Here is a 10,752-nt window from a genome sequence, read left to right on the forward strand (position 1 = left end):
GTTATACTCTTACATTAGTCTTTCCTGTTGTTCTAATTAATGGTATTACCCTCTAAACTGTGCACACACACTTAAAGAAAGTTAAGATAAGCTGAAAAAAATGCTGCAAAGCAACCAGAGTATATTTAATAACTTCCTACTTCATTTACTTGAAGCCAACAATATCCATCCCTCCTCTTACTCAAGATACTTGGTTTGGAAAGTGGCTTTGGCCATTGATATAAAAAAGCAAAATGATCTTCAGAGAATCAATTACTTCATTTTTCTGCTTCCCCTCTCCTCACCAGATTGCCACAAGGATATCAACACTCATTTGCTGATTCAAGTCCAGCAAAGATGAAAAACATCTCTGCAGAATAAGCTTGTACTTACATCGGCAGAAACAACCAAAAAAGAATTAGCAAATGAGAGCTACCTCACAAAAAACTGCAGTTCAGCAAAACATCCCTCAATTTGGAGTCCTTATGCACAGCTGCAACTAAAAGGAACCGGAATAAATCACAGCAAGTCTTCAAGGCCTGGATAATTTTCTTCCTTTGAGAGAATCCAGAAGTTCAGCTGCTCCCAGCTCAGAACGTGTTGGAAGATCCAACACCAGCAGCTTTGAAAGCATCTGGGTGACTTCCAGAGCCCAGCTGAGGTGACTCTGGGCAGGTTCTTGCAGCAGGAACCCCAACCCAAAACCCAAAGCCAAATTTGTGTCTTGACAAGGGACAGGTCCTCTCCAGCCTCACAGGATGGACCCACTGCAGCAAAAATCTGGTTCCTCACACCAAATTCTCTTAATCCATTATAACCCTCAGCCCCTCCTGGTGTAAAGATGGTACCAAAGGGTGGAAATAACTCTTCAGAATTATAGAAACCTTGGCAGCAGCACCAAGTCCCATATGCCCAAGAACCAGGTGTATCAGCAGGTTGATACACCCGGAGGATCCAACACCAGCAGCTTTGAAAGCATCTGGGTGACTTCCAGAGCCCAGCTGAGGTGACTCTGGGCAGGTTCTGGCAGCTGGAACCCCAACCCAAAACCCAAAGCCAAATTTGTGTCTTGACAAGGGACAGGACCCACTGCAGCAAAAATCTGGTTCCTCATACCAAATTCTCTTAATCCTAACCCTGAGCCACCTCCTGGTGTAAAGGTGGTACCAAAGGGTGGAAACAAGCCTTCAGAATTCTAGAAAGCTTGGCAGCAGCACCAAATCCCACATGTCTAAGAACAAGGTGTATCAGGAGGTTGATAAGGGTTCTAAAATAGGCACAGCCCTGCAAATTTACATCTCAAGGGTGTAAATACTGCTTTTACTGCTCCCAAGGCTACCCTTAAAGGGTCTCACCGTGAAGGACTGACTTGATTTCTCCCTGCACAATATTCCAATCCACTGGGAAATGTCTGTGCAGAGCCAGGTTTGACTGAACACGGTGATGAGGTCAAAGGGACCTGTGCTGCCATCCCAGTATGGACAGGCTGTCACTGACAGCCCAGCCAGCCCTGCTCCTGGGCATTATCTGCATTGTTCATCTGCCAGCAAGCACAGTTAATGCTTATCTGAAAATGGGGTTTTAATCCTGCAAAGTGGTCCTTACCACGGCATTGTCATGCTAATTAACAGGTAGAGCTCTCAAGGCTTTTTTATTCATGTTTCCCCAACCAAAATAAAACAAGTATAATTGTAATCATACATCCAGATTCTGCATTCTCTTTCCAGGACCTACAGTCGCCCCAGCAGAGGAAACACTTCAGTCCACAAACCACAACAGCATAAAAAAACCCAGCCCAAGATAATTCAGCTCCATTTAAATGGGAAAAAAAAAATCTTCAAGGAACCTACAAGGTATTCAAACCTCTTTAGTAAAGTGCTTTCCATTAATCCTGCCACACGTGAAATGCTGAATCAAAGATGTTCAGTAAATGTGCCTGTCAGAGGAATTACACCCAAAATCAAACTGCTCCCTAATGAGTGCACTCAGGAATGGCAGCGATAAGCAGGGCACAGGAGATGTGTTAAATTACATCGTTTACCCAAATCCCCTGGAAATGATGCATGTCCAAGGAGGAGAGGCACATAAAAAGGACCTCTGCAAAGGTGGCAAAATGCAAAGTGCTTCCTCTGAAAAGGAACAGCAGATTGTTGTCGGTGCCACCCTTGGAGCACCTGTGGCAGCTGCCTGGGGCCACTGCAGACCTTCCACAGCTCCAGCAGGGCTCAAACAACTTGTGAGCACTTCTGGGAGCGTGAGTGAGTCCCAGAGCTGGAGCCAAGCCGGGCAATGACAAGGGCATGAGAACATGGGCGAGCAGGGCAGGGTGGCAGCTCCTCAGCCCTGCTCACCCTGGTGCCTCCCTCTGATGCACTCAGCAGCTCCTGAACGGGGCAGACAGGGCTGGGGACATCCCACAAGGGACCCTTGTGGTGACAATCCACCCAGCTCCTCTGTTCCCAGTTCTGCCTCACCCACCCAAAGCATCCATGCACAGCAGCACTGCAGGAATCCATCCTGAAGCCAACACAACTGCCTGGCCACTTTCTAGTTAATAAATCTCACAAAGTTTCTGCTTATATTGCAATGTGCTACCCCAAACCAGAAGTTTTTGATGTTAAATACAGCTTTTTCACTAAATATATGGCCTTTCTGTGGTTTCACTATGAGGTTTTTTCAAAGCTCTCCTCACAGGAGCTGCACAGCTTTGGCCTCACCACCTCCCTCTGCTTTTCATGGAAATTTAAGAACCCCATTAATCAGCCCTTTCACCCTGAGCTGTCAGTTCTGGACCTCTCTTGACCACGAAACGAGATCATGCAGGAAACTGAAGCTCATTTGAGCAAACCCTGTGTGGCTTTAAAACAAGCTCCCTTCCCAAGGATGACAAAAAGGATCTTTGCAGATTCAATTACACAATGCAAATGTGGTGGGGAGCACACCTGAAATGGTTCCTCTGCTCCTGCCTGAGCCATCACTTCAGCAGGGAAAAAAAAACAGATTTGGGCAAAGCCATTTAGCAGCTCTGGATATACTAGAGGGGATATAAAAGGTCAAGGAATTAATGTTAAGAATCTGTGGTGGATAAAACAACAGGTTCTGCTGGAGCAGATAATGCAATAATTGATGAACATAAAAGCAAATAATTGGGTGCATTTAAGGCTAGAACAAACAATGATGAACACAGAGAGAGAGAGAGAATATTTTACCATCCAGAATCTGTTTTCTCAATGTGCTGCTGTTATAGCAAATCACACAAAGACTTTGTTCAGCTCCAAGGGAGAATCAAAAGCCCAACAAGAAACTCTGAACCGGGCTCTGCTCATCCTCACACCCTTGCTGAGGAGAAGGACAGGGCTCCAGGATGGGAACAGATCCCTCAAGGTCTCCTCCAGCATCACTGCTGTGCCCTCCTGCCTCCCACGTCACAGGGCAGCTGCACTTGGAGATTTTCCTACTGAAAATCTCAGTATGGTCCACTAAAACCTAAACCTAAAACAGCAGACCTCCAGCTTTCTTCTAACGTGTTACTGTTCCCCTTCTGCAGATTGGGAATGTCTAGACCATCTAAATCTTTAGCATCAAAAGTTCCTCAAATCTATTCCTCAAATCAATTTGCTTTGCTTTCCACCCCTAATAGAGCAAATCTCCCTGGAAAACAGGCAAACACTTCCTGTGCTTGTGTGCCTGCAGCAAATTTCGACCCACAACTGTATCTTACAACACTTGGAAATACCCTGAAAAAAAAAACCATTATATGATGGGAGGGCAGAAACCACTCAAACCAAAAAGCAGAATCTTACAAATAGCTTTTAACTCAGCCTTTAAGTTTATGAGATACTCTTGTGCACACCTGAAAAAGCAGACAAGGCCAAAGCTAAGCATTTTGGGATATTCTGCTGTTAAAAGAAAGCAAGGAAGCTGATTTTGGGGGATTGGCCATGGCATGGCTGCTGCCCAGTCCCAGCTCTGGGTCCCCACTGAGCTGATGATGACCAGCAGGGATCCTGTGCTGCTTTTCCCAGTGGATTTCCAAGGAGGATGTGCAGAGTTTAGTTAAAAGCAACAGGCTGGAGCAGTGTGGGTGCTCTGCCAGCCTTCATCCTCCATCATCTCCATCATGTGCTCTCTCCCTCACCACTGGAAAACTCCCCAGCTGTCCAGGGACTGAGGGAGCAGTCAGCAAGTTCATGTTCTGGCTGAAATTAAACAGCAATGAGAGTCCACTTCTGCAAACAGCATGATTTGATAAGAATTAAAAGGCAAAGGAAACTCAAAAGGTTCAAGTTTCAGGTTCTCAGTTTCAAACACAGGCAATGGCCTCAATCTGCTGGAGCAGAGGAACAAGCTCTGTTTCACCTTTCCTGCAAAATCCATTTCCCAGCCATGTCAGCTCTCATGGTTTCATTGCTGCTGCAGAAAAGAGTCAGAGCAAAACCTGCAGACAGGCATCAGGACATCATTGTACTCCCTTATTCTCTTTACATCCCACAAATTCACACCAAACATCAATTTCCCCACCTCCAATAGATGCTGCTTTCTAATTTAACTCCCCACTGAGGGAGGACACACCTTCTGTGAAAAAGGTGGTGATGGAAAGGTTTAGGATTCTCCCCCAGGTGCCACCCAGCAAAGTGAGACAACAAAGAGGAGATGGCACAGGACAGCAGCAGGAAAGGCTGTGACATATCAGCTCCCTGTCAGATAAACCCAAAGGCTCAGTTCCCAATACAGCCTCTAAAATCTGTGAAATCTTAATTGAGAGGAAGAAGTGGCATGAAAAGACGTGAGCCAGAATGACTCTGTAAGGACCAAAAATGATGAGAAATGGATTTATGGATGCCCTCAGAAGACATGCTCCTTCCAGAAAAAACATTTGCAGAGGCAGCAAGGGATGAGGATGACTCTCCAAGACAAGATAAGCGCAGAGCTGGACCACATGATAGCAGAGCATCACTCAGTCCCTCTTCCTTCTTCAATGATAAGGCTGATCCTCCCCAAAACTGCTGAGTTTCAGCCCACAGAAGATCCAGGATCCCACCACACTCCCCTTCAGCTTTCTGTAGGCACTTCTGCTCCTTTCCCACTGTCCAAGTGATCTGAAAGCAAATTCCAGCCTCATATACTTAAAATCTGTGCCTGACCACATATCTGAGAAGCAACAGCAAAAGAGCTTTTCCCATTTCTCTGTGCAAACCCAGCCCTGCCCACTGCAGCTCTCCCACCAAGCAAGTGTCAGAAATCCTCCTGACAAAAACCCATTTCTCACTAATTGCTCTGTGCAAAAACATTTCTCTGCTGCAGCTCCTCTCCTGCACTCCAAGGCAGAGAGGGCTTTGCAGTTCAGCAATTTTCAGACACAGACACATCACTTTATCAAGCCCAGCTGAAAACCAGAAACCTGACCCCAAAAGCCACCCACACTGAGTCTGGGTGGGAAACAGCAGCCAGAATCACCTGTGGGCAGCTCTGTCCCCATCCCAGAGCTCCTTGCAGGGATCTGGGCAAGGAGAGCACTAACAAGATTAGGGAATCAGTAATTTATCAGATTATGGAAGCTAGAGCTGGGCTGAGGGGGATAGGATACCCCTGGGAGCCAGTGTCACGCTCAATCATGGCCAATAGCACTGCAAAGCTGTTCTGCAGGGATGGATTTTCCTCCTGGAGAGCCTCTGCTACCTCAGCTCCCCTCAGATCTCAACCCATTCCCAACATTCAACCTCAGCCTCTTGCTCTGGAGACCCTCACCATGACACCCCCAAACCTCCAATTACCATTGGGTGCAGAAGGAAAACCTCAGGAAGAGATTTTCTTCACCTTTGCAACTCCTGCAAACTGGCTACAGAAAATGCTTCAAAGCTTTCAAAAGCATTTATTCCATTTCCATATTCTGGTGGGACTGCTTCTTTTTCCTTAAAAAAAGCTCAACCCATCCTGCAGACAAACTGACTACAGAAAAGGCTTCAAAGCTTTCAAAAGCATTTATTCCACTTCCATATTCTGCTGGGACTGCTTCTTTTTCCTTTAAAAAAAGATAAACCCATCCCACCTCCTGCTACCACAGGACACATTTTCCAAACACCAAAATAATCAAGCTGGAGGTGCCACAAAATCCATCTCAATATCCAAAAACATCCCCCATAAAGGCTCAAGTAAAACAGCACAGAAATGAAAACCAGGAAGGGATTGCAAAGCAACAAGAAGAAACCCCCTGAGCCTTCAGCATCCCAAGGGTGAGGATGCAGACTGAAAAAATGTGACTGATTCCCTGGGGTTTTCTGTGTAGCTGCTGCCCTGTGTTATGAGCACAGAGTTCTGCAGATGCTGTGTCAGGAGCAGAGCACTGATCTCACGCTTTGCTGGCATGAGAAATCCTGAGGATTGAATTTTAACAAGGTGGAGGCTGAAGTTTTGCTCTGCATCATGCTGGTGCTCACTGCCTGATGTACAGTGAGGTACCTGAAGCACAGAGAGGAGAAGGCACCACTCAAGGAAAGGTGTTTGCACCCCAAGGCTGGGCCAGGAGCTCCTGCTCAAGGCTGCAAAGCCTCTTTTGGCATCTCAGAGAATTCCATATTCAGCCCCAGGGACAGAGAACACCAAGTCCACTGATTTATCTGGAGGAAAAAGAATAAGTAACAAGAGGACAGACTGTCCTCTTGGATGACACCCAGCCCCACCAGTGAATATCTGAATGCCTGAACACCACCAACAAAATCATATCTAATCCTCCCCAATTTAAGACTGAGACTTACTCCTATGTCCCTCTGCCCACCTGCAAATCTAACACCATTTTCATGGTTATATTTCAAACTGGTGAGTCAAAAGCCCTGGATTAAGTCCTCCTTCAACTTCAGTTAATTTGAGCTTACTCATCCTTAGAAGCTTCATTTTAACTCTCCTGGACAAAGCCTAAAGCAATGAGAATCTAAATATTATGTTAACCACGCCAGATGAGGCTTTTGAATAGGAAAGCTGCAAAAAAGATACTTAAATGAACATCTTCAAAGCCTAAGATACAGCAAGGACCTGGTGTGTTATCAGCAGGCAGTTCCCTGTGTCCAAAGCAGCCATGGGAACATTGCTAAGCACAGATTTATTTCCCAGAACAAGCAATTGTTTTAGAGCATGAAACAAGTTGCTCCCTGAACTACGCAGGACAAAGGGAAACAAAGTAGGAAATTATTAGAAAGAGTAATAGTACAGCAAGACCTTGATCTGCTGATAAGCATGGTACAAAAATGCTCCCAATGCCCAACTGGGCAGCAGCATCCAAATTCCTCAGGCTTCTTTACAGTATCAGCTCTCCAGCTCTGGAAGAACAAATAGCAGGGAAGATTTCTGAAGAGATGAAAATGGTACATTTTCAACAGCCAGAGATGATTACTCACAAAACAGCAACAGCACAGAGGTAACTGATTGCCTCCCGGGCAAAAGTCAAAGTCCTTGTATTGTAGCTATGAAAGGATACTGAGATCAAGGAGAAAAAGAAAAAAACTCTATTTTAGGCTGTCATGAGCAGAAAGGTCCTCCTAGCCCCTTGGCATCTCCACATCCCAAGATACAACTGAGATCCTTCTCATGCTGCACGTGCTGAGATCCCAGCACAGCAAAGAGCAACTCTATTTATTATTGCAGGAGCAGGGTGCAGCTCCTGCCCCAGCCCCAGCTGGATTTTGGCAGCATCCATGGCAAACCCCACCAATCCTCACCACCACAGGCCAGGAGACAGAGCTCACAGTGTGCCAGCATGCTCTGAAATCAGCAATGAGATAAACCAAACGCTGAGTGAGGTGTTATTAACAACACTCAGCCATTGATTGCGTGTTACATCTTCAAGCACTTTACCAACATTAATTAATTAAGGTGTTTTCCATTTAATGTGGGAAGGAGACTAAAGCAAAAACACGAGGCTGAATGGACCAAACACCTGATGCAGCATGGCAAGGCATCACCAGACTTCAGCTTTCCACACAGATACTGCTCTAAACCAAACTGCTGAAAATACAGGTGAATTTATAGGTTGGATATTAAGAAAAAGTTTTTTACAGAAAGGTGATAAAGTTCTGGAATGGCTGCCCAGGGAGGTGGTGGAGTCACCATCAAAACAAAGCCTGGATGTGGCACACTGGGTGCCAGGGTTGAGTTGAGGTGTTGGGGCTGGGTTGGACTCAGTGGTCTTGAAGATCTCTTCCAACCTGGTGATTCTGAGAATTTGGGGGAATTCTGTGAATTTGGGGGAATTTGGGGAATTTCCAGGAACCAGGGAGGTGGTGAGGTCACCATCCCTGGATGTGGCACTGGGTGCCAGGGTTTAGTTGAGGGGTTGGGAATGGGTTGGACTCGATCATCTGGAAGGTCTCCTCCAACCCTGTGATTCTGTAGGTTCTGAAGCCAAAAGCCCAGAGGTGCAGCAGCATGGACAGGGCTCCCAGCTCAGCATGGACCCTCCACAATGCTCTGCTGCATCCCCTCTCTCATTACCAGCATCCCTGGGCACATCTCTGCTCACAATCAACTCAAGCAGTACAAATTCAAGCAGGGATTCCAACACGAGGTGCTGACACACAGCTGCAGAGATGTTACCAGTGCTGCCTGTAATTGCTGTGCTAAAAGCTGGGGACACGAAGTATTGATTTCCACCCTGATCTGCATCCAAGTTTAGACAGAGGCTGCAGCCAAAATACTTCTCCCAGCTCACTCACTGGTTAAAGGAGATTGTCAGGGCTGAGAGGTTTGAATGATTAACACTCAGGTTAAGGACTGTAACAATGGACAAGTTCCATTCCTGCCTACCTACGCACACCCACTGTTCTGCTCCCCCTCTTTGCAGAATTCTTTCAGTTTTGATTAAAATTACAGAAAAGAGGCCCTCAAAACTTACCTTGCCATGGTAAAACCAGCACATTGTAGCAGAAAAAAAGTCTCAGAGTGCACAAAAGGGACAGAGTTATTACCCCCAGCTGTCTAAAGCTGCACCATAATTACACAAATAACACATCTGACATACTCAGTATTAATTACTGACTGAGCGTGGCACAGAGACACACATTCACCTCCTTCCATACAGCTTGGGACTGACCTGGAGCCTGCAGCACTGAGATCGTGAGCTCAGCCCACCACACAGAAGGAATTCTCCCCTGTCAGGGTGCCCAGAGAAGCTGTGGCTGCCTCATGACCCCTGGAAGTGTCCAAGGCCAGGCTGGATGGGGACTGGAGCACCCTGGGATGGTGGAAGATGTCCCTGCCTGTGGCAGAGGGTTGGAACTGGATGATCTTTAAAGTCTCTTCCAGGCCAAACCATTCTGGGACTCTACAAGCAAAGGGACCTGATGATTCCACCACAGGCTTTTCCTCCTGGACCAAAGCAGACCCCAGCACACACCCACCTGCCACTGAGCACCACCAGCACACCCCAAATCTGCACTTGCAGGCTGCCACCCTATTCCCCATCCTCCTGCCACCCTATTCCCCATCCTCCTGCTTGCCTTTAACACATTTGCATAAATCAAACAGCTTGGCAGCCCTCCTACTTAGGAGACACACAACAGCAGAGCTATTCAGAGATTCTTGTTTTCACCCCATCCTTCTGAACGTCGTCTCAAAATCCTTGAGGAAAAGCATATGGCTCACTATAGATATCTTGGGCCTGTCTACACAAACACAGAGTGATGTAGGAGAGCATTTATGGCAGCATATAAACAATAGTACCAAACTTAGGGAGGAAACACAAAGCAGAGTGAATCTCCTCGGTGGGTTTTGCAGAGATCAAGTACTCTCCCCCTTTTCCTCCCTAAGCATGACAGACAAAACACTCTTTAGATACAATTTCCCACTGAACTGATTGACTTCTGTTACAACACCAGTGGCACAGGGCTGGATACATCACAGAGTTAATAACAGCTTATTAAATTCATGGGGAAAGACAAAGACTCATTGACAGCCACGAGGCCACGGAGTCACACCTTGCTGTGGCAGCGTCCTTTCTCCTCACTCCGAGTCATCAGCGTGCCGAGCCAAATTTCTCAGCTTAAACAGGGGGAAGATGGAGCAAACCCTCCAGCAGCTCCAGCTGCAGGTGCCACTGTCACATCCAGCTCCTCCAGGGCCACTCTTCCCCCTCTGCCCATCACAGGGACCCCACAGCTCCAAAGCAGGTGTAATCAGAGTTATAAGCACAAACACGCAGCCTTTGGGGAACTGAGCACATTTCTTTGGCACCTTTACAGGGCACCAACTGTTTTCCAGCACGCTGATAGTAAAGGAACACAAAGAGGATGTTTTTTCATCACTCAACAGATTAGAAAACCTCTGAGGAAAACAAAAAGAGCCCTAACCTCGGAGAACACACCCCCCTGTCCCCTGCCAGGACTCGCTGCAGAAACGTGAATCCCCCCAGAAGTGTCCTGGAGAGGAAACGAAAGCAAACACTGAACACACACAGAAATCAGCGTGAGCACGAGCAGCTGAAGGGCTTTACCTGCTTTCCTGGCTGCAAGCCTGCATTTCCACATGCATGCCCTGTACATCGTGTCACCATCTGCATTCCTGATGCCCCAGCTCCGCAGGGGAGGATGGAGGCTGGCATCATCTCCTTCTGCCCTTTCAGCAGATTTTTATAAAAGCAAAAGAGCCCTCAGTAGCCTGGCTGTGGTGTACGGCAGAGGGTGGCTGGGATTATCCCAGCCTCTGCACAGCATTTCAGAAAATCCCTGGCCACACAGGTAACTTCACTTCCTACATCCCCACAGCCACCGGGAATCTCAGCTGGGT

The 10,752-nt window shown here is 47.0% G+C and overlaps 1 protein-coding gene across 2 annotated transcripts in view; it reads right to left on the reverse strand.

Annotated features, from left to right (window-relative positions):
* Positions 1 to 10,752, reverse strand: part of KAZN (kazrin, periplakin interacting protein) — a 226,860-nt gene that overhangs the window by 84,843 nt on the left and 131,265 nt on the right. The gene's annotated exons all lie outside the window — the stretch shown is intronic.

The sequence above is a fragment of the Melospiza melodia genome, chromosome 26 (assembly GCF_035770615.1).
Source record: "Melospiza melodia melodia isolate bMelMel2 chromosome 26, bMelMel2.pri, whole genome shotgun sequence".
NCBI classification, from domain to species: domain Eukaryota; kingdom Metazoa; phylum Chordata; class Aves; order Passeriformes; family Passerellidae; genus Melospiza; species Melospiza melodia.